General features: G+C 37.1%; 1 protein-coding gene across 2 annotated transcripts in view; it reads left to right on the top strand.

Annotated features, from left to right (window-relative positions):
• Window positions 1–25,310, top strand: part of frmpd3 (FERM and PDZ domain containing 3) — a 200,600-nt gene that overhangs the window by 97,927 nt on the left and 77,363 nt on the right. The gene's annotated exons all lie outside the window — the stretch shown is intronic.

The following is a 25,310-nucleotide window of genomic DNA, read 5'->3' as shown; positions in this document are numbered from 1 at the left end:
AAGTTACATAGACTGGTGATAGTAAAATACAAAGAACAATTAACTTCCACTAGTTACAGGTTAACCATTGAGAAAATAAGAAATAAGAAGACCCCTTTCTGCTCATGACAGTGCTATGATATCAGTGCCATGACAATAAGTCAACATTAACAGAGCTTGAAACTAACCAGATTGACCAAACAAATACTTTTGACATTGAAACAAGTTGACATTACAATAGCATTAGCTTGATGATATGACTGAGAGAAATGAACCAATGGCAAGATTTAGATTCTGAAACAGCATTTTCAGATTGTTCAACAGGTCAACTAAAGTTAAAAATCAATAATAGTTTGAAGAAGAGGCATTTTACTCAATTTTTTCTGTTAACTGACAAAAAAGTTCCCCTGTAGCAAATCTATAAACAAAAAGATGACACAAATAGGTTTCAGAGATGTGCGGAGTGAAAGAGGATTTCCACAACTCATCATAATCTTGCCAAACATCCTCTGCCTCTAATGAGTATCCTCCTATGACCTTATATGAAATCCTTCATAATGTTTAACTAAAGTATTGTACATAGCTGTGCTTTTTTAATCCTCAATTCTCTCTGAGCGCATTAGAAATGAGTCTGTACATGTGATGGAAACCAATGCATTAGAGCTCATGAATTTAGCATGCATTGCTATGCAGAAGCCAGTCTGTTCAATCTGATTTTACAGAGTGATTATCACACTTACATCTGCTATTTATAGCTCAGGTCAAACCATCACATGTAACATTGATGCCTCCATCTATGACGACACAGATTGCGGCACCTTTTCACATTACTGTGATGTTATTGTCCACTTATGACACTTATGACTGTATGTACGTATGACATACAGTAGATGTTTACCTGTATTTCAACAGGAACAAAAAGTTACCACTGTCCAATTGCTAAAAACATTTATTTAGTGCCTGCCGGCCATCTGTATCGTATAAACTGAGTAACAGTTGAAGTGTGTCAGTGGAAGGGTTTCTGCTGTGCTGTTTCTAATAATAATATTTTATCTTTGATTCATTACACATTCATATCTGGTGTAGGTGAAACTGTGGGTTGTTTACGAGGTTGCTCCTAAGATATTCCTAAAATATTCCCAGCTTATTCAACAGAAAGCCAACAGGACACTTTTACACTGTTGATGAGGGTTTGTGAGTTCCCAGCATGCTTTGCAAAAATATTAAAGTATACATTATGCAGGCTTTATTTCATGATGTTGCTGTTGTTTACATAATCATGATGTGGTTCATGGCTGTCATATTTGTCACGTGTGTGTGTTTGTATATTCTCCAACCACCCTAGTATGAAACATTTTTGTTGCATTTTAACGGTGCATAAAGATAAAGCGTCTAAAAAAAGTTTTCTTTTGTTGTAACTGAATATTTGAGAAATTAGATCTTGAGTTCCTGTGATCCGAAGCCGTTAATAAGTGAAAATACAGCCAGAATTTAGAACAAAACGGAGAACAATTACACTTTAAACATCTCATTGACATTGACCGTCTCAAACCTGCTCATGTGGATATTGGCAAACCACTTCAGCTGGCCCTGCCCCCCCGGCGTGGGCGCCCACCTGCGGCAGCCTCCACCCCTGCCCCTAACCCTGTTCCTGCCCCGCCCTTTGCCCTTGGCCCCTCTGCTGTTAAGCGCAGCCGGTATGGCTGCCCAGTCCGCCCCCCTGTACGTTGAATTTGTTTGAGGGACTGTTATGTGCTGGACAGTTCTATTTTGTTCTAATGCATAGTGTCGTATGTTCTATTTGGGGAACCTGTTCGGTCATTATGAGTGAATTCTGGGGGGGCTGTGTAGCGACCTACAATTAAAACTGAAGAGACATTCACCAAGGGACTGTACCTTTAAGGAAGGGGTGGTAGATAATGACGAGTTCCGGTTTTCGGTTGTGTGTTGTTGTTTTTGATATCACTCGCTGTACTGTGTGATAGTAGTATTGAAGTGGATAGTAAAGCTGACTCAACGCATCTCCGTCTCTTGTCTCCTCATTTACTACACTCCACAGGTGCATTAAAAAACAGAGATTTTGGGTTTGCGTAAGGAGCAAAACATGTTTTGTTTCTAGTTTACTCCTGCCCAGTGAAGCCCTGTGAAGAATTCACTTTAATCAAGTTCAGACATCGCTCCACAAACTCCCATGTTTAAATGATCTAAAATCAAACGTGTCAGTTTAGGTAGGCATCAGTCAAGCTTGCATCATTCTTGATGTGTATCTTTTCTGTCACTGGGGTTGTACCCTAAGGTTTCGTTTTGTTTTTTTAACATTATATTAGATTTAACCTTTGTGGGTACATAACTGTACCCTAAAGATCTGACGTGCCTTTAAAGGTACAGTTAACTAGGCTTGTGCACAATTCAGAATTGAATTGAGAATGACTCCTGAATTCCAATTCAATTCTTGAATTTTAATTGAATTTGAATTGAGGTCAAAAACAGGATCTAGAATTACAATTCGAATTTGAATTAAAGGAAGCAGAACTGCAATTCAATAGAAATTCAAAGAAATTCATATACATATTATACAATAAGTGAAGTGTTAAAAATGAAGCATTCAGTATATGTCAGATATGATTGCATTACAGATTCCATAAATTATATTAGTTTGAAATACTTGTACAGATTACATTAACAGGAAATGTTTTCCTCCAGCAATAATGTTAAAAACTCTAGTCACATAACAAATAATTAAGTTTGATTTTTTTTAATTGTAATTTTGTGGAACACGATGGAACATGATGGAGTAACTTTCCTAACACTGAATGTAGGCTATGTGAGATTCTTTCTGTTGTGTGACTGTGGAATTTCTTTGAATTGCCATGAATTTAATTCCACTTCCTGTCGTTCCAATTCAAATTCCAATTCAACTTCCTATAGGGCGGAGTTAATTCAATTCGAATTCCAATTCATGAATTGAATGGAGGCCAATTCTGAAATTCTGAATTGTGCACAAGCCTGCAGTTACAGTTAACTGTTTTGTACCCCCAAAGGATCTGTTGTGTTTCTTAAAGGAAAACACCACAGTTTTTCAATATTTTACTATGTTCTTACCTTAGCTTAGGCAAATTAATGACTTGCTGGTCTCCCTGCTCTGTCCATGAATAACTGCATGGATGTGGTATTTTCAGATCTATTTTACATTAACTCTTGCAGACCCAAGCCCACTTGACATCAGAGTTTATTTCTTTAGGCAGATATATCATACATTTCAATCTCTTGTGCACCTGCCAATGGTGGTCTAGGGTGGGAAGTGCTGACAATTGGTATGAAGGCAATTTCACCTTTTGTGAAAGTGCTGCGCTCTAAATTACATATCATGTGTGTGGGGGGAGCGCCTGTGTACTCGCTCAATCTGCTGAAAAGCAGAACTGATGTCTTGCATGGATTGAGATAAACATTAATCATATGCTGTTTGCTGTAGAAATTGCCTTCACAAGCAGCGCACATTCTTTGCATCTTTTGCAGTACCTTTGCTTGTGTGCTTATGTTTCTGAGCAAATTTTATTACTTAATTTTAACAGGTGTAAACTGATAGAGTGGATGATGCAATGACAATCACACAATGTGCACATAAACGTACAGGAGTGGGGAAAGACATTATTAAACCTGGGTGTTAAAGTAGATGGATAGTTCACCACAAAATAAAAGTAGTGTCATTATTTACTCAGAACAAACCCGTTTGCTGCTTACTTTTTTTGCAAAAGTAGAACATTTTAATTATTCGGCACTTGGGTGTGGTCAGTGCATGCATGGGATTTTCTCCTGTATGTGTGAATGAAGTCAGATCTTGTCTTTAAGTCAAGATTTACATGGCTAAAGTGTTTCCAGCTGGCAGGAGACACCGCTAGAACTGTGCAACATAAAGAAACCTTGACAATAAATAATTAAAGGCTGTTGAGACATTAGAAAGAAAGCAAAAATGTATTTGCGTTGCCCACTAAAGTTTTTTGCATTACAGTTTTCAGTATTTTGAGTAACATTTGATTTAGGGTACTATCAGACTCTCAAATTGGCACACATTTCAAACACCCATCTCAAATAACATTGTTTGATATGTCATCACTACAAGTGCTGGCTGTGAAGACGGAGACGTTAATGAGATGTATCTGTCACACTGGATGACATCCTACTGGAGATTAATTACTGTGTGTCACCATACATGATAATGAATCCATTATTTATGTTGGGGCTTTATTTTTTCAGAGATGTAGACCTATATTAGAGAAGGCTTATTACAGCCATGTGGTATGAGCGAAAGTCTGAGTGACAGGTTTAAAGAGAACACCCCTGAACTTAAAAGAGAAAGCAGAGCGGTGTGGTCAGATGGTTTTTCCTCTCATTTCAGACTCTTTGTGTGTCTGCCTGCCGGCAGAATTTCATTAAAGAAAAGGTGGATTCTTTCAAAAGCCTGTTCGGAAAATTGACAGCGACAGTCTGGTGTACAGGTTATTTATATAAGGATATTCACAGATAGGCAGACAGCAGAAAAATGGATAGAAACTGAATTATAAATTACATTTCACCATGGCAGAAGCAGAAAATTAACCTAATCTATCCAATTTGAATGAAAACAGCGATTTCAGGCTTATTAAAAGCATTGGTTAGCCTGTAGAGATTAAAGGAGCACTTGTCAACTGTAAGACACTACAGTGTGAGGAAAAAATATAACAAATGCATTATTTTAGCAATTCATAAAAGTTCATCTGCAGAAAGATATAGAATAGACTGAAAAACCCAAATAAAGATTCATTATATGCCTGTGTAAAGCTCCCAGTTTATTTGCATGTCTGTTTCCCATGTTTTCTTCAAGGCTTTGAACCGGTTCACAGAACGAAAACGAAAACTAGAAACTTTCGATGTTTTGCAAGGAACAGAAACGAAACCAGAAACTTAAAAAAAATATATATGTTCCGGAACAGAACCATTTTTATTTAAAATAATGGTAACCGGTTAATACTGTTATTTTTTGTTCTTTGGCAAGATTTTTGTGCAATCGGTGAAGTTCACTTCCGATCGTGGTTGACTCATCGGAGAAATTAGAAGGTTTCTAAGCCCAAGTCTCTAATGCTCAATCATAAGAGGTAAATATTGTAGGCTACCAAGTATCTCAAGATGTTTGTTTTATTAATAGTAATTAGTGGTGTAACGGATCATAGTTGATCCGTGATCCGTACAGATTACGACCCATGGACCGAATGCGATTTGCGGATTAATACGCAAATTTAAATAGAGTGAAAGTTGATCATTTGCATGTGTTTCAAAGGCTTGCAAATGTTAAAACTTAACAAAAAGGCGCTAAAGTGAGCAATTTTCTGTACGCACAGACGCACATGTGGTTGAATGTGTCCGGTCCAACTCAAACGTGATCATCGATATGCCCTTCAAAGATCAGAACTCTTGATGTAAAAAACTTGAAAGTTGCGCTACTGTGTCTCATACCGTAATCCATTAAAATACATTTGGTGAATAAAGCACTGAAAAACAACATGATTTTCACTTTATTTGGAGCGACTGTTTATGCCGCATCTATTTCCCGAAACGCTGTTGTACTCCGTCTGTGTGTGTGCACGTGTTTAAGTGCACTCAACAAATGTAGGCATGTCAGAATTACAGTTATGCCGCTTACATAATGTAGCCTTTTTAATGTTTGATGAGAAGATAGAGACTTAAGGAAAATTATGTAGACTAATAATTTAAGTTTAATGTCCTAATGATCAGCCTACTTATTTGTATGTCCCACAGCTGACATGGAACGTTATTAACCGGTTCAGGAACTTTATTTTTTTTTCTAACCGGTTCAGCAACGTCAATTTTAGGGTTGAACCAAAAACCGGAAACTTTAAAATACTGTTTCTGTTCGGAACGAACCAACTGTTAAAAAAAATCTGGTTCAAAGCCATGGTTTTCACTGTTTGCTTTTTATTATCCTCCATGCTACCTCACCTGTCTGTTTCATGTCTACAATCATCCTCACCTGCCAGCCATCATCCTCTAGCCTGATGTTGTCATACTCAATTCTAGTCAGAATTTGAGTCTGAAACCACTCCATTGGGTTGTGATTATGGTGCGTGTTTCAACCGAACAAGCAAAAAATGCCTCTGCAATCAATTAGATAGACCTACAACCAATCAGAGCAACCGAGTGACGTATGTTGAAATGGCGTCTGTCCTTTCTGCAGCCTGAACTGAACTTCTAGTTATTTCGCTACCATTTGTAAGTTCCCTGCTGAAAAAAACAGCATACCTGCAAGACCAGCATAAGTTGTGTTTTGGTGCTGGTTTGCTAGTGAACACCAGCTAAACCACCATCAGCACCAGCATTAGCACCAGCTAAACCAGCACCAAACCAGCATTAGCATCAGCCAAACCAGCATTAGCACCACCATCCCATGCTCATTCTCTTAATTGACGAGTTGAGTAACAGACATATTTAAAAACAACAGCCTTTTGGCACATCAGTACTGAATTACATTTACTTTCTAGACACTGCTGACTTTATTTTTACCCATAATCTTAACATGGGGACAGATATTTTTTATTTTGTTTTAGAATATATGACACATTGATGAAGGGGGGGGGGCATATCATGAAAATCTGACTTTTTCCATGTTAAAGTGCTATAATTGGGTCCCCAGTGCTTCTATCAATCTAGGAAATGTGAAAAAGATCAACCCAGTAACTTAGTTTTGATAAACCATTCTCTGCAAGCATGTGAAAAATTAGGTCATTGAAATTTGTTTCCCATTGTGATGTTAAAAGGGGATAATATCGCCCCTTAATCTGCACTATCTAACCATGGCACTGCCATGTAAGGGCCATGCACACCAAAGTTTTTAAATGCAGCTGAAAACGGCAGGTGGATGCCGACTGTGGGCGCTTGACAGCTTTTTTTAGCTAAGCTCTTTAGTTACTATGATACTTCTGCTTTGTTTATCAGTTGTTGAACGATACACCGGTTGGTTGTAGTTATATTTGTCCCACCCATCTTCTACTGTGATTGGATGGCCGAGTAAGAAGTGACATTGCAAGCTGAGCTTTTTACCCAAAGTTGAAATTATTTTAACTCTCGATGCTCAGTTTTTGTAAAGCGCTGCGCTTCCATTTGAAACAATTAAAAACATACGCCGACCGTCGGCGTAAACACTTTCGTGTGCACCCTACCTAAGACACAAATTTTTTCTCACACCTACAAAGTGGCAATTCTAACGTGTTATAATAAATTATCTATTAGGTATGAAATATTGCAAGTAAAATTTTATGATCTTGTTTGGAGGGGTTGTATTCTCATACAAGGCCTGTTATGGCATTATCCTCAAAACATTTCTCTATTTTTTATTTTTACAATTGTTAGATTTTTGTAATTATAGCATATAAAGCCCATTGCACTCTTAAAAAAGTTGCTTAAAAGGTTCTTCCCACCAATACCATAAAATAATAATTTTTGGTTGCTCAGAGAACCATTCAGTCAAAGGTTCTTTTTAGAACCATTTGTTTTTAATTTTTGAACTGCTTTTTGAAACAGAAAGGTTCTTTGGATGTTAAAGGTTCTTAATGGAACCATTTAGCCACTAAAGATAGTTCTTTATAGCATCGTTCCTTTCTCTTTCTACATATAAGCACAATACTAGAGCATTGTACATTAACATGAGAGGTTCATTGTCACATAACGTCATCACGATTGTTCCAAGCTTGAATGCATTCAGTTTTTCATTTAAGGAAGAGAAATCATGAAATTTCTTGTGGGCAGATATACAGTACACTTTTAAAAATATAGGTGTTACGGAAATAACCATTTCGGCTGGATGATTTTACAACCTTTGACAACATTAAACATCTGCAGAACCTTTTTTTCCACAAAAGGATCTTCATAGAGGGAAATATTCTTTAGACTAATAGAAATTTATAAAAAATTGTTATTATAATACTTTAACTAAATAATTCTTTAAGGAACAAAAAAGGTTATTTAATGGCATGACTGTAAAGAAATATTTGTAGCACCTTTATTTTGAAGTGTATAGACGGTTTCATTGGACATTCACACATTGTCAAGCGCCTAAACCAAACTGAACCTCCGGTCTGTATTTATTTATCGGTCTGGCTAGTGACTAAACTGGTCTTTGAAACAAATATTTTGTAAAAAATGAAATGTTTTGGGTTGCTAAAGATGACTGGAGACGACAACCATGGATTACACAACCCAATCTTTAGGCAACTTGTGTAGTAACAAAATATTTGATTTATTTAGTAATGTTTATGGACAAGATTTTCCACTTTTTTTGTGTCCCTTACATAACTTTGTTGTCATTTTATTTTTTGTTTTCTCACTTTTTTCTATTCTTTTACCATTGTCGCCTTGGGGTTTAGAATGACTTTACTCAACTCTAACCCTAAGCGACAATGTTTTAAAAATAGAAAATAAAAAGGAAAAACCAATACATAAAATGACACATGAAAGAAGTTATGTTAGGGACACGAAAAAGCGGAAAATCGTGTCCAAGAACATGAATAAATAAATCAAATATGTTTGACTATATCACGAAAAGCCTTGAGGTAGGGTTGGATCACAACTGTGCGGAGAGGTCTGTTAGAAAAACAAAGTAAAAAGACCTTTGTATACTGTGTAGCCCTAAATAAGACAAGCAATATACTGTACTGTACAGACAACCCTGCTTTTAGGTGATTTTATACATGCTAAGTTTTAATTATAATTACATTTCACAATGCAGAGACTGCAACATGCAGCTTTAATGAGACATACAGTATACACTATCTGCTTTACAGAAATCCAAAGTTAAAAGGGCGGTGAATTTGTCGATTTTATTGTTTTATACTGTTGTCTAGTGTCTACTTATGATGTTCGCATGGTTTTTACATTCAAAAACATCAAAAGCAATAAGTAATAGGCTATTTTGTAACATGGATTAGTGGCTGTCTGGAGAAATGGTTCGTTTGAAGGGGCGGGCCGCACTGAAGACCTGGACGTAACGCCCACTGCTATGATTGGACGGCTTCATTCTCCGTCATTACATGTGGGGAAATGTTTTAAAAACATTAATGTGTAAAAAAAGCAGCCGAACACAAATATATTTGAGCCACAAAAGATTCTGGGTGCTAAAGATGATACACATAAATGACAATACGTATAGTAAAGTATAAACAAAAATGTAAACTCGACGTGACTAAATTACCGTATACAACACAGTAAGCGTGCATCAGAATCTAAACTGCGGCTGATAAATCCTTGTGAATAACTTTGTATATTTCTATTGTGCTTGTGAGGTTGCTCTGACATACACGTAACGTTACATACCACAGTTATATGATAAAAAAGCTTTGTTGAGTGTTGGACCGTTTAAACGCAACTTGCCTAAATTACCGTATACAACACAGTAAGCGGGCATCAGAATCTAAACTGCGGCTGATAAATCCTTCTTTATCAATAACTTTGTATATTTATACCGTTAAATTACAGTCGTGTTGTTAAGTGTTGTACCTTTATTAATCGTTTAATGTTTTTAGTACATTAAAACAGTCAAACATACGTGTTTAGACACGGATGTTACAACAGACATATCACGCGATCTCTTCTAACAAAGCAATAGTGAAGCGTAGTTACTTAAATAAACTTACTGTGTATACTGCTGTGTCCTTTTTGTCAGATCCAATATTAATGGTGTTTTTAATCACAGTCTCTCTGCAAATCCAGCATCGACTTCTTTACAAATGAATCCATGTACACAAAGTAAACACTCGAGCTGGAACTTCTTCAAAAGCAAACTTTATCCACGTATTCCTAATGTTGAGCCTCCGTTATCCAGCGTCTGTGTTCTTCCCATAGACGGTTCTTCCACAACCGAAAATGCGTTTCCATGGTTACTTCAGATCACCGCGTCAAAAATAAAATAAAATTTAAAAGTCATTTTGGTTACATTTGGCAATCTTTAAAGACATGTTTACTTATTGTTGAGACACACGTGTGTCACGCGAAGCTGTGGGAGGGTCTACAAAAGTGGTCGTTGTATTTGGCTATGGGGAGGTGCTTCAATTATACTTTGACGTCATATTTTTTCCAATTCCACACTTGGTTGTAAAACTGTCTTGGTGCCAAAAACTGTTATATTTCAGTAGCACGGAAGTTTTCAGTTCTGAATCTTGCAGGATGTTCATTTAAGTATGATGACCACTTTTATAACAAATTATGAAGTTAAAATTGAGTATTTGATTCACCGCTCCTTTAAGTTTTTTATCTGAATCTGTGCTATCACATAATCTGTGCATTTACACATTTAGCAGATAGTTGACTTATATTGCATTTAAGGTATACCTGTCCTCAGTTATTTATTAAGTCCTCCCTGTGAACCAAACCCATGACCCAGTTGTTTCTAGCACATTTCTCTACCAATTGAGCAACAAATAAAATAAAGTCCCACAGTTTCTGATTAAGTCAGCCAAAAGGCTTTTAACCTTTTGAGGTTTATGAGGTCTAAGAAAGGAAACTGGTAGGAGAAACAAACAGATTTTAAAATGCTCCAGGGACACGTAGGTCAAAATCAGGTCATTACAATTCGACTGAATTACTATTATAATAAATTATTCCTGAAAAAGAAGTGCATAACCGAAATGCCAAATACATCTGTGTGTGTGTTGGTAATGTGTAGGTATGGGCTACGAGAGCGTGTGACATTGAGATGGAGTTATTCAGCCATGCATGAAATAAGCTTTTCTTGAGAACAGTGTTGGGCTGAGAGAATAGAAGGTGGGGAAGTGGAGCGATATCTCATGTTACTTCTTAATTAACAACATTCTGTTCTTAAGCCAAGCTCATAAAATGTCTTCAATTTATCCTTTCTGGTTGGCTTCCTGCTAATTTCTGCAGATATTAATTTCCATAAAAATGCTGAGGAAAGAAGTTTTTAAAAATTGGAATTTTAGTTCACTCAACATTGCAGTTTAAAGAAAACTTTCCAGATTCTTCTTAAGGGAAAATGTGTCAGTGTGAGCCACTGCAATGGTGATTCACTCGTTTTGTCTTTAAGATCAATATAAAACAATTAAACCCAGGAAAAGCCTTGTGGTTATTCGGTTGTGTTTGACCTCAAGAGACAAAGACAACAGATCATGCATTCAAATGTCTGTATTTGTATTCAACGTGCAAAAACATTGTTTGACCGCAGTATTTCTTATAATTAATAATAAACTGAACTATGAACTGCACAATATTCCAAGTATTTGTGAGCATGTTGTTCAAATGCAAAGGATTTATGTTTTTGATCCTTATTATGAGCAGAATAACATCACAATTCTGCACCTCAGCTTATAAAAATTAGAACAGCCTGATACAAAGGTTGACACAAGCATGTGGACATTAGAAAGGAAATATGCCTGGTGAAAATGCTAGAATCAGAGATATAAAAAGAGGAGAGAGCGGGCAGTGCCAGTATTGTTCTAAGCTGGCAAACCCTTTGCATCTTTACATAGCAGCCTTTCACAACAGCCTCCTCTCATTCCTGAGTTTTTGACCATACTTGGGATCACACATATGTGCGTTGCTGACTGGAGGTTTATTAACTTCGTCAGAGAATGTTCATTTAGCCGTACTGTACACTCTCATCTCAGACTATTTAAACATCCCGTTTGACTGCTGTGAACCTGCGGCTCTCTGAGCTCCAGCAGGATGTTGAGATCTAGTGAGGCGGGGCGGCGGGCGGCTGAATTAATGGGAGGAGAAGTTGAGGGTAACAGGAGCTCAGCTGATAAACGCACTCCACAACCAGAGTCATTAATTATCATCATGGTCACAGATTAATGAATAACTCACAGAGACTGAGATAGAAGAAGTTCAAAGACAGAGACACCACTGTTACTTTCCTCTTCAATCACATCATAAACAGATCAATCAACTTGTGTTTTCTAAATTTGGATCGTTCTCAAGTTTTGCTACCATTTTTACTTTAGTATTTCAGTAATGTTGTTGTTTTTCATTTTAAAGGTTACTGCTGAACGTTCAGAAAATCATATTTTCCTACCTCAGACTCAATGTAGGAGACCACCACAGTGGAACGTGTCTACTCCGTATTAGGATTAGTGACATCACAAAAGAGTTTTTCAACAATCGATCAAGAGTTGAACAACATATGCATATACAGTGTTAAAAAGTATCAATGTTTTATTTATATAGTGCTTTTTACAGTGTTGCACAGCTGCTTTACATGAAAAAAGTTAATAGTCGTTGAAATATCCAAACTCTGGACAAGTCATGCATGTTAAATAGATATATATAGATTTTTTTGTCACTTGTTTTATCAAACTATGACAAGCAGTCAATGCTGTAACGTGGACTGATTATTCATGCTCCAGCATTATGAGTCATTCACATTTCATCATTTGGTTTAAACGCACTCTAAAACAAATAGTGCTATATTAGGGGGTGATTGGATTATGTCTAAGACGGGAGGTGTCAACATTGAGTGAAGTTTGCTTACACTTTAACATTGAATTCTGTTGTTATAAGAGTGAGACCATTGTAACCACTTGCAATGAGATATTTGAGATGAGATATAAATAAGATCAGTTTCAGATTCTTTGTGCATGTAGAATGTGGCATTTCAGATACAGTTTGCTTTGAGAGAATGAGAGTACAGACAGTGTTGGTCAAGTTACTTGGAAATAGTAATTAGTTACTGATTACTGATTACTTCCCTAAGAAAGTAATCCCGTTACTTTACTGATTACTTATTTTCAAAAGTAATTAGTTACTTTACTAGTTACTTTACTAATTACTTTTCAAAAACATGATGCACGACATGAATATGCTACAGTACAGGTATGCAACAGGGCCCGGTTGCATAAAGCACCTTTAGTGTAATTTTCCCTTAAGATCATCCTTATGTTTCATTTAAACTTAAGGGTGTTGCAAAAAAAACCTTAAGCTTTTTCTGTTGCATCTCCATGGCAACAATAGTATTTTATAAACCTGGGTCGCTGTCATGAAACATTTAACCATTACCCTTACTTAAGAGAACCATTTAAGGGATTATACTGTATGCAACACTCTTAAATTATTCTCTTACTGTAGGTAAGGGGAATTTACCCCTTAAGTGTCATACTTAAGGGAAAAACTTAAGGCGCACTAATTCGTGGGCGTGATGGCGTCGTTTTTTTAAGCCTGCTAACAATATCTATAGCATACTGTCTACAAACATTAATAATATTAATATCAACATTACTATACATCGTTTAAACGGTCTACGGGTTTAGCATCAGTGTATGGTGAGGGTCTCTGTTTTGAGATACATGCTTTAGCATCATAAATGTAGTATTTTGTTACAGAATTTCAGATGACAACATGCAAAATATAAACGGGACTTCTTACCTTATAACGATCGCGAGTCGAATCCGGTCTGTTTCATTTGTGTGAATAACCCATGAAATCAGTCTAATAAAATTCATCAAATGACAATTTTTGTCCACAAATGCGTATAATCCATGAAATATAGTAGTCCGTTGTCTACATCAGAATTCGCGTGAACGTGAGATGGAGCTGCAGCGGTCATGTCAGCTTCCACAAATGCGTACAATCCATGAAATACAGATATATAGTCTGTTGTTTTACATCAGATTTCGCGTGAACGTGTATGAGATGGAGCCGCAGCGGTCATGTCAGCTGGGGGTTCAGGGATTTTTTTCAGTAAGTTTCACATTGCTGTGCCGGCTTGCTAGGTGTTTGCTTAGATTTGAGGTGGAATTTTTTGCTGTGGATAAAATTTTTATTCCCACGCAGAGTGTACAGCGGACGCTGATGTTTTTGTCACCTTTAACTATGTTAAACTCAAAGTAATGTCGATACTTCCAAGCATTAAACGCTGCATAGTCTTGTTCTCTTCCGAGCTCCATGTTGTCTTCTCACGTTCAACAATACACTGACTGACGGCGCGGCGCTCATACGTCATTGTCACTCGACTCGCGTCACGACACGAGAGAGTTTCACGAAACAAAATCAAGTTAAAAAAATAACGCAGTAACGCAGTCTGCTAACGGGGAAGTAACAGTAATCTAATTACTCGTTTTGCAATTGTAATCCCTTACTTTACTCGTTACTTGAAAAAAGTAATCTGATTACAGTAACACGTTACTTCTAATGTGTTACTGCCCATCACTGAGTACAGATATATGACGCCCTAAGGTGTGATCTTTGAAAACCAAATGGTCTCGGTGGGAAGTCCACTGTGAATCATATAGAGTTGTTTTCCCGGGCCTGCATGGTGACCTCATGCTGTGTTCTTTGGGGAGGGGTTATCTTTATTCAGGAAATTGTCCTTACAGTGTCATACTGCAGTGCGCACACTCTGCTCTGATAAGTTCAGCTGACGGCGGGAGAAGCATGTTGCTTTAATTCCCATGTAAAGATCATCCCACGTGGTGTATTTAATCTATTTGAACTTCTAAGGGAAGTCTAAGGAACAGATTCCTAGCATTCAGACCGAATACGTTTTTAACGAGCTAACTTAACATTAACCCTGAATCTGTAAAGGTCTTTTTATACACATAGGTCACAGAAGTTGTAATCCTTAAAGGTCACGTTCTTCCTGATCCCATTTTTTATCCCATTGTTGAGTGTGTAATTTAGCTATAATAGCATAAATACTACCTGTAAAATGATAAAGCTCAAAGTTCACTGCCAGGCGATATATTTTCTTCAATAGAATTCCTTTTTCAAAGCCTACAGTGAACGGCCGGTTTGGACTACAGCCCTCTACTTCCTGATTTAATGACGTCAGTAAAACGGGTTTTTGACTAAACTCCGCCCACAGGAATGCGTCAGTCGCCAGCTAAGCTCAAACGGCTCTGCTAAGCTAAGCGTTATCGAATCACAACACACTAAACAAACTACACAATCAGAACTCGTTACGTATTTCCTAAGGAGGGACTTCATAGAACTAGAACAGGGGTAGGCAAGTTCGGTCCTAGAGAGCCGCAGTCCTGCATATTTTAGCCTAAGCACTGATAATCTAACCTGATGTCTAAATCCTAAAGACATTGATTAGCTTGTTCAGGTGTGTTTGATTAGGGTTGGAACTAAACAATACAGGACTGCGGCTCTGTAGGAACGAACTTGCCTACACCCGAACTAGAAAGACATCAGACCATTGTGAGGACAGTGAAAACAGCGCTATACAGATAAGAAAATTGTGTGAAAATACCCTGTTTTTTCACGTGAAACATGAACACATGTTACATTGCGCACTGTTAACACAATCAAAGCTTCAAAATCACAGAAAGAACGGGAGCTTTAACACCTTCTAAGGAGTGTATTTGTAAGCTTGACCCGCGTGATTGATTTAACATGACAGTAAAACACAAACATCAGTGTTTCCCAACATGTTGAAATGAATGCGCTGTCTGTACGTCAAAAATTGTGAGTTTGAAGAGGAGAGGGCAGACGTGTTTTATTGAAGAGTGCAGTTAGATGATAGTAGATGTAGTAGCTAATACTCCTGCCTGCTTTCCCAGCAGCGAATGTAGCAAACATATTAAATACGCCAATGGGATTTTTTATAGAAAGATTAAAAATACGGGAGAAAAATATTTAAACGGGATGATAGAATGGTAAAATATAGGAGATTCCCAGGAAAAGCGGGGGGTTGATTGGTATGACTATATTACTTAACTGAACCATTCTTGGTTATGGTTAGATTATACTGTAGAGGCGACATTGTGAATTGGTGCTGCAGCTATAATAGTAATGAAATTGCCACGTAACAGTTATGTTAACAGATGGAAAGTCTTGAAATGACCAATTAGCTTGTATAGAACCTGTATACAAGCTAATTATAGTTTTGACAGAAAAAGCATTATTTGAGTATAATTTTGCCAGTATTAAATAAAATATGACTTAAACTTCAAAGTTGATCACACTAGTCTCCTTTAATGTTTAACCAGGAAGTTAGCGCTGATATATATATAGAGAGAAAAATTTATTGAACATTTCATGGATAATACCAAAACTATTTATAGTCTTTAATTTTTCCAGCATGACAAACACTGTGACAAAATGACAAAAACTTTGTGTGAACCCGTGCAAATGATACATGCATCTCATCTCATTTATTGAACTTATGCAGATGACAGAAAATTGCCTACTGCATGTGCCTTGCAAATGGGCACTTTGCATTTAACACAGACAATGCTTGTTTTGACAACCTTTGGGGCACACAATGTGCATCTCTTCATTTTCTCTCCTCTGCCTGTGACATTTGAAGGCCCTGGTTCTGATATTTGTCTCTCTGACCACTTTAGCAAAGGACAGTGCGTGGGGTAAATGTCTGCACCTCTGTATGAGGGAGGTCACCATGGTTTCCCCAGCTCTTCTAGGAACATCCTCCTCTTGAAGATTTCCCTCTCTTTCCACTATGTATTTACCTCCATTCATGCTACAAAAGCATTGTAGGCTGACACTTCAAAGATGTTGAAAAACAACACCATGGGCCATCGTGCTATTTTTCTCTTGCAAGAGTATGTTCCAGTAACCTTAAACACACACACACACACACACACACACAAATAACTAGCATTGTAACAAATCTCAAATAACAAAATTATTTGTAACAAATAATAAAATAATGCATATCCAACATTAAAAAATACGTAAAGAACAAAAATAGTAAACAGCTTAAATTTAAAAAGTAGCATACTGTGCCTTATCAACTCCCCCTTTGTTTTGGTTATAGTAGATGACGACTTCTAGTTTCTCATCCTCCCTTGTACTCACATGGGCATCTTTGTGCAGAGCACTGTAGTCATCAGTAGGACATGTTTCTTTTTCTTCGGGCAATATGATGCAACTGCATGTGTGTCGATGAAGGCGAATTTGCATAATAAAAGATCTCTGTTCTTTTTGACCCAAGTGCAGGAGTAAGCTCAGGCTTGTTCTTTCTGATTGTTGTCATAAAGTCCAGTGAGAGTTAACAGAACCCAAGTGCAGTCTTTATTAAACAAATACTTAAACATGAACAAATACATTGACATGACATTACTATGACAAACTCACCAAACAGCAGATCACAAGAACAACATTAAAGCTAGAAAAAATACATGAGGGATACATAACAGACAATGTAAAACATTGAACAGGGGAACCCATAAAAACATGGCACATAGTACAGGGAAATGGGAAACAAGAGACAAATATAACAAAAAATAAATAAAAAACATGACATCACACAAACTATTCATAACAACTACAAGTCCTGGGCCGTGGAGCAATAGAGGTAGAGCTTTATATATATATATATATATATATATATATATATATATATATATACATAATATAAAATCATATATAAAAACTATTAATAAAACAGCAAAAATTGGCCACTCAATATTAAATATTCAATATATGTATATATATATATATATATATAAATATATTATTAATTAAAGTTTTAATTTTATTAAATTGAACAAGCACAACATTCAGCATTCAATCAAATATTCTTCAAGATTAATTATTAATAATGTTACTTCAACATAATATGTGTGTGAGCAACAACCAAGATGTGCATTTGTTTATTCGGTGACAGCGTGTGTTACGAGTTTCAAATGTTCTAAGTGTGACCGTGGCGCCCCGGCGCCTCCATGTCATTATTATTATGTCTGCTATATTGTATTAAATTCAGGCAATTGTTTGATGAAAAATGTATTAAAATTAAAATACAATTTATACTAAACAAAATCTTTCTTCAAAACTTAACAAACTTGAAACTAAATGTGCTTATTTAATGGCTAAAACATGTAGTCTACTACAGACTCTCTTTTTGTACAAATTGTAGCACATTCATTTAATTCTGAATTTTGCACATGTACGTTGAAAGGCATTTGTTTGTACATAGTAAAACATATCTATAACATTTCATAATTGTGTGTGCATTTATTAGTCATGAAAACGTTGTTTGTTTACTCAGAAATAATTGAATGGATCATCAATTGATTTGAAATTCCGAATGAAGAAACGTAAATAAAAAATGTGCTTCATGTATTTTTTGCAGTCATAGGCGAGCAGCGTGCCGCATTTAATACGCGAGACAGGACAAAGCCAACACTTCCCCACAACTAGTTTAAAATGTTTCCATACCTCCGATTTTCCTCCAGGAGTTAATTCTCCTGTATTAATGTTTTTCTTTGCTTCTTCAAGCTCCATGTTGCACTTAAGCTAATAGTACAGCATACACAGCAGATGTGATGGGTCACGAGTCGGAGACGACTGCGAGTGGACGAGCCGCTGTTCATGACACATGACGAGCCTAATGTCGTTCCCTTAATAAGGCACGTCATGTGTCATGCATAGCGTCTTTTCCACTTGCAGTCGAGTCCGGGCTTGGGCAGAGAATCAAAGCTCTAATAGAGGGACTATTATATTCCATGAAGAGTTCCTCCAGAGTTTAACACATAAAGATCCAGTGGTTAGATTATGACAGGAGTGTATACAGCGGTTTCTTCTGTAGCTAAAGCATGACTAAAAGTTCATAACGTGTGTGTTGGGTTTTGTGCAGAGGGACCTTGAATAAACTTCAACTACATTAAAAGGGGAAGATAGCAAGAGAGACAGAGCATGCATATACATCCTTGAACCAAGAACCAAAATTACAACAAAAGTGATATCCATTTCAAACTTCATGCTTTGACAAAAAATGAAACAAGAACATAACACGTGGATGCACAGGAGTCAGGATTCCAACCACATGGCAAAAATTGCCAACCCACAGTAGAAGTAGTGGAAACCAGATTTCATGCCCCAACACAAAACACAACAATACAAGAAGCATATTAGATATTAAGGGTCATATGCTCTGGGTCTTGTCTGGTTGTGAGTACAAGTTTAGATCCTGACGCCCCGTCCTCAAAACACTGCACAGAACTACAGGTGGCATGACTCATGTTGGTTGTCAAGTAATAGGAGGGGGCAGGACAGTACCTCAATCCTGCTTACAACAATCTGTGAGACACAATCCTGTGACCGTACAAACTGTGGGTTGACAGTAATGTAGTCAATGATGCAGAAAACTGTCAAAGTGCATAAGACAGTTGAGGAGTAAGGCAGTAGGATGTTTAGAAAGCCATGGTGAATGTGAAAAATATTATTGTTATATAAAGCCAGTCGTTTCCATTGGGGAGGAGGCTCTGTGGAGCAGGAAATCATAGAACAGACCCTGCTATGCAAACTTATGAATAAATAGTAAACAAAATGGAAGTTCCTGCCTCTCATCACCTTGCTAGATGGGACATCCAGGATGATGCCACTACAGTTTACTGGCAGCTGCCTGTTTTCTAACTTCTCCCCATCTAAACCACATTTATTCATCACATTAATAAGATTCTTTGGGGGCATCAGCATGCATGCCCTTCTGTTACTGCACTGACCCCTGGCTAATAGGCTTATGAAACATGCAGAACATGTTCTTAGACTTTCTTAGAGAATATGAAGGTGACATTGACATAGACAAACAAATCAGCCTATTTCCTATATCCCAGAGCACATTATTGATGAAAGCTTATACGAGCCACTGACCAGCCAAATGGGATTACAGTATGCTCACAGTGACCCACAGACGTCACGTGCATGGCTCATCTCTGTCCTGATTGTAGAGTAGATGTTTGTTGAGTTCACTTTACTTAATATATCAATGAACATAAACCATCATTTTAAACAAATGCAGCTGGCATGACAGATTGGATTCAGTTAATGGGTGTGCTGTGCAACCAGTCTGGGTGATTTAGAGGTCCAACTAAATGAAGTCAAGGACCAGAGTTCAGTCTGATGATGTGCTATTGATTCCCACAGGATATTGATGTTAGTAACAGGACCTCAGGAACAGCAGGGCGAGTTAAGATGGTGGAACTTGTCACAGGTTTCTAGTTTCTGAACAAGCTTTTCTCAAAACAGGAGTTTCCTAAACCGTCCAAAGGAGATGGCCTTTTTGTCATTCAGAGGTTCAACTCATGGACTGACATGTGAAAGTCAGCAGGTGGACTGAAATGGATTAAGGTTTAAGGATGGGATTTGAGAATAATTATTGCCACTAGACATTTAGACTGGAAAGATATCTATCTTTTAAAGGTAGGGTAACAGATTTGATCCTGAAACATTTTTAGTTATGCTGGTTAAAAGTCTCCTCACATTCTGATAGCAATCACTGTGTTAAGTTGTTTAAATGTATTTGTAAAAATTTATGTCATCTGTGAAAGGCGTAGGACCAAAAAATGTTCAACAAATCATAGATTTCGGTCCGAACGGACGTTTCCTTTTATGTCCCTGATACGTAAGCGTAATTTGAATTCCCACCGCGCAGCGAGTCCACGCAGATACCATACGTCATCGGCGCGTTCACGTGCGCTCTGTCTGTAAACAGCGAGAACACCAAACTTTTCTGCTGAATTGACAACCTACACAGGAGCAACAAAACTAAATGCATCTTTTATAACAACAACAGCAAAAACTGCCTGGATGAGCAAGAGCAAAAACCCAAATTAACATCTGTAACTTTACTGCTTTACCGCGAGATGCAAACAGCTGCAGGAGGCAAAGGGTCTGAAAGGGTCGTTGCACTGTTTATTTTGGTAAGGTAGGTACGCGATATGTTTGTATTGAGATGGATTCAGATATTCTACTTTGATGAAACGTTGTGTTGCTTATGAAATTTGTGTTCGTTTTCCGGATTAGCATAACGATATAGTTACTACGTCTACACAATCGAACGTGTGCTTAAACTAATTCTGATGTAAACCAGTTGTTTATGTTGGTTATTTTGGAAGTGTTATTCACTTTGTACTGCAAAGTTTTCTCACTGGTGAATGAGACATGAGATGTGACCGTCTGATCTGTGCGTGTTCATGTGTTTGGAAAGAGGCGTGACTTTGGATGGCGATTTGACTTGAGGGTGGGATCGGGATTTCATTGCTAGGCGGCTACCGTTAGCATTTTTCAAAATGTGTTACCTAGGGCTGGAACGACGCGTCGACGTAGTCGATTACGTCGATTACGTAACTACGTCGATTTGCCGGAAATGCGTCGATGCGTCGCATTGTTTACGTTTTCAAATGAAGGCGGCTTCAGCTCCGACCGGATAATACAAGTGTTATACCAAACAGCCAGAACGTGATCAAAAGTGTGGGAATACTTTAAGCAGAGACCAAATAAAACACATACTGTGTAAAACTGAAATGGCATACCACAGCAGCGCAACATCTGTGCATGATCATCTTAAAAGAAAACAACCTGGAGCTCTCCGACCTCAGAATGACGCGACGGCAGCGTAAGTATTTGAATTTTTACAGTAAGTTTTTATACAACAATAGAATCAATGCAGGCATATATGGTGCTTAATACAGCTGTGTTTACATCTTAGTTTAATACGAGTTGCGAGACGCCTGACAGACACGACATTGCATCGCGTCTGGGCAGTATGTTGAAACAGTAAATAAAGAGCGGAACAAGTTTAACTTTTTATATTAAGAAGTTATGAAATAATAAGTTACTGTGTTACACTGAGATAGGCATGTGCCCGCGTGCACTGAAAGCCAGCTGGCAGCGCGGAGTTCCCATAGCTTATTTTTTTGCTATGTGCGCAGATATTATAAAAGCTCGTCTCGTTAGGTATTCCTGACATGCGTTTATTTAAAGTAACAGCAGCGTAAACGCCGTTTATAAAATATTAGAAGATCATGCTAACTAAATTTGTATTTACCCGAGACTTAAGAAAAGTTAAATGTTAAAGTTGATGCTAAATGAGAATGCAGTAACGTTACTACTGATAGTAATAATATTAACAGTAATAATATAATGGTTACATTTTATAATAAGGGTTCATGAATCACAATGAACTTATTTTTACTTCAGTCTGAACTAATGCTGAGTAAATGCATGTACTAATCATAAACGAAGTGAAGAGTCATCATTAAGTACAACATGACATGTTTTTTAGTTAATGTATTATGATTTCATGTGAGTCATTTTGTAGTTAATGATGACTCTTCATTAGTTTATGATTAGCACTAGGGCTGGAACAATAAAGAGCAGGGGCCTCATTTATAAACGTTGCGTACGCACAAAAGAAGGCGTACGCCACTCTCTACGCAATAGTTGTTATTTATAAAAAGCAAACTTGACGGGAAAATGTGCTGTCCGTCACGCAAGCTCTGACCCAGGCGTACGCACAAAAACGGGTGAAATGAGAAATGGCGACACAGTCGGCAGATGGAAGAAACACGTGAAAGTGACAACAGTGCCTCTCATAAATAACATGAAGACTTCACAAAGCAAAAGTCTTACAATTAACAGCCTTACACGAACACCCGTTTGATCGATCAGCAGTGAAACAAAAAAATAAAGATATCGAAAATTACAACAGAAATTCAAATGAACACATATATATTTGCTAAAAGAAAAGTGAAATATGTTCTGCAATAATATTGGCATGTTGTGCAATTCATCCTCATAAAGAATATAGTTCACAGAACGAAATAATGTACAAAACTGATATTCTGGCGGAGCAGATATAGATGCAATTACATAGACAGATAGATAGATAATTAAGAAGATATATAGATAGATAGATAAATAAATAGATAGATGTATTAATTGTCCACTGGGGAAAGTTGTTTTCATAGTAAACCATATCTTCATAATCTACGGAATTATGGTATTCATGCATATGCCTTTACTGTGTTTTATTTTTGATAAAACAATGCATGGCGTATGTCTAAACCATTCAGAAAGCAACAAGAAATTACATTTGCGCTAAACAATGTCCCCTTTCCCCAACCCGTGGCAGACACACTCTGGCGATGGAGTGCTAGACTTTTTTGTGCCTCGACTTTGATGTCCGACCATTTCTTTATTTCGGCCACGGTCCGAGGTTGTGAGGCTACAGCATTTACGGAGTCTGCCACCGTTTGCCACTCAAGTGCCTTTTTGGCATTAGTAATGCCCACACTGTGCCCTCCAAACAACATTTTTCTCCTCTTTTCCACCTCGCCAACGATAACTTCTACTTCACATTGAGTGAAGTTACGGTTTTTTGATTTCCTCTCTGTGTTTGCCATGATTTCGCAATCAATGCATATTAAATTGTGGGCGTTTCACGGACTATTTATGGACAACTATGGGCGTGTCATGAAGCCGCAAAAGCTGCGCTACATTTAGAATTGATTGTGATTTATTAAGGGAAAAATGCGTAGGATGTGCGTGCGCACGGTTTTATAAATCCGATTATTTCTGTGCGTACGCTCGTCCTATGTTTTATCCGTACGCCACTTCTGACGCAAATCCTACGCAAAGTTTTATAAATGAGGCCCCAGGACATGTTTTTATATTAATAAGGAGTTATTATTCAGTTTGATTTATTTTTATTTTACTTCTTTAATATTAATATATTTTATTTGTTTAAGGTGAATAATGCCCCTTTTGCACTGTTTATGTTAGGCTGAATTAATGTTGGACTTGTTTTTATGTGATTTGTTATATTTTCCTTGGCACTGGCACTGTTTGTGTATTTGTTTAATTGAGAAAATGCTTCAATAAAATGTTGGCATTAATAGCAGATGTTACATTTATTATTTGTAAAAAAAAATCTTTATTTAGACTATTCGATTAATCGAAAAAATAATCGATAGACTAATCGGTTGAAAAAATAGTCGAAATTTGCAGCTCTAGTGTTACCCTACCTTTAATATATACCTGAGACTCACCATATTATGTTTCTTTTGCCTGTGGATTCCAGCTCACACTTATATTTCTATAAATCAATATAATTTCTAAGATCCAGTTCTTTTGTAATACAACTAACATAACCCAGGAGCAGATGTAACATTTAAATAATGGTTAGTCCTTAAAAAAAGAAGAAAAAGCTAAAGCAAAAATATGTTTTGTGAGGTGGTTCTTGAGGAGTTACCATGTACATTAACTCTTTCACTGCCAGCGTTTTTAAAAAAAAGTTGCCAGCCAGCGCCAGCGTTTTTCATAATTTTCACAAAAGTTTAATGTCTTCCAGAAAATGTTCTTCTACAAATATATAAACATACAATATACCAAATGAAAGAACAGACCCTCTGCTTTCAAACAAAAAAAAACCGTTTCATCCTACCTATCAGCTTTTGAATATGGGTAGGTTTCTGCAAAAACACCACATTTTGAGCAAAAAGCAGAGATAATTCCATTTTTGTGACGGACTTTTCATAGAGATCCCATTCAGAGCGATCTTTAAAGGTCACATATTTTTAGGCTTTCTAGAGTTTTATTTTAGGTTATGATGTCCTTAAGAATATATATTTGCTGTTTAAGTACCAAAAACAATCTCTATATATTTTTTACAGCTCCTCTTTCAGGAGCTCTGCTAAAAACAGGTCGTTTTGGCATGTAATAGTAATATTCATGAGCCTCTCTTCTGATAGGCCTGTTATTTTATGAGTGAAATACGCAGTTGAAATAAAGTTACCCATGGAATTACACTAAGTGTTAGTTTCTGGACACTAAATGTTAGGTTAGGAAACCAATAGACACAGAGACTAAGATATTTTAACTTTACCATGTTTAACTCAATAAACAAACAGACACCAAAAGGGCTTGTGTCTGTAACTTAAGAATACAAACAACGTCTGATTTCCAACAGATATTCTATCAAAACCGGTGGCTACCAAAGACTTTTACGTTACAAAACAACACTTTAGCATCTAGTTAGCAAACACGTTAGCGTTGCATAATTGTTTACAATATATCATTTCAGTTTTCTCTGGCTCCATAATGTAATTTAAAAGTTAGGACTGCTGATAATTCGCATGCGATTGTCTCGTGCATCCCTTCAGTAAAGCCGGTTCATTGATTAGTAGTAAATCACCATCAGCTGCTTTCAGAAGCGGCAACCGGCAGCCGGTTCTGAGAGCAGGTGATGCCGCTTTACTACTAACGACGAGATTCGCGTGACAATCGCGTGCAAGTTATCGTGCAGCCCTGCTTAATATGTGTTTACTTACGGGTTGTGGATTTAAGGTCGGATCCAACAAAGGACTGCAACATCTTTGATGAGTAGATTCCTGGACAAACCAGCACTGAACTGCCACACCGAAGCAGTCACTTGTGAAATGTTTAGATCAGACGGCTAAAGTTGAACTAATTATTGAGGAATTTCTAATTAAATGAATATTAGCCATTGTTCTCGTATATTAATGTTTTCAGAAGCCTTGCAATGATTTAGTTTCCTGACATCCATCAATTGAACAGCATTTTCTCAC

This window comes from Paramisgurnus dabryanus, chromosome 16 (genome assembly GCF_030506205.2).
Source record: "Paramisgurnus dabryanus chromosome 16, PD_genome_1.1, whole genome shotgun sequence".
Lineage (NCBI taxonomy): Eukaryota > Metazoa > Chordata > Actinopteri > Cypriniformes > Cobitidae > Paramisgurnus > Paramisgurnus dabryanus.
This window is presented reverse-complemented; position numbering and strand designations above follow the sequence as displayed.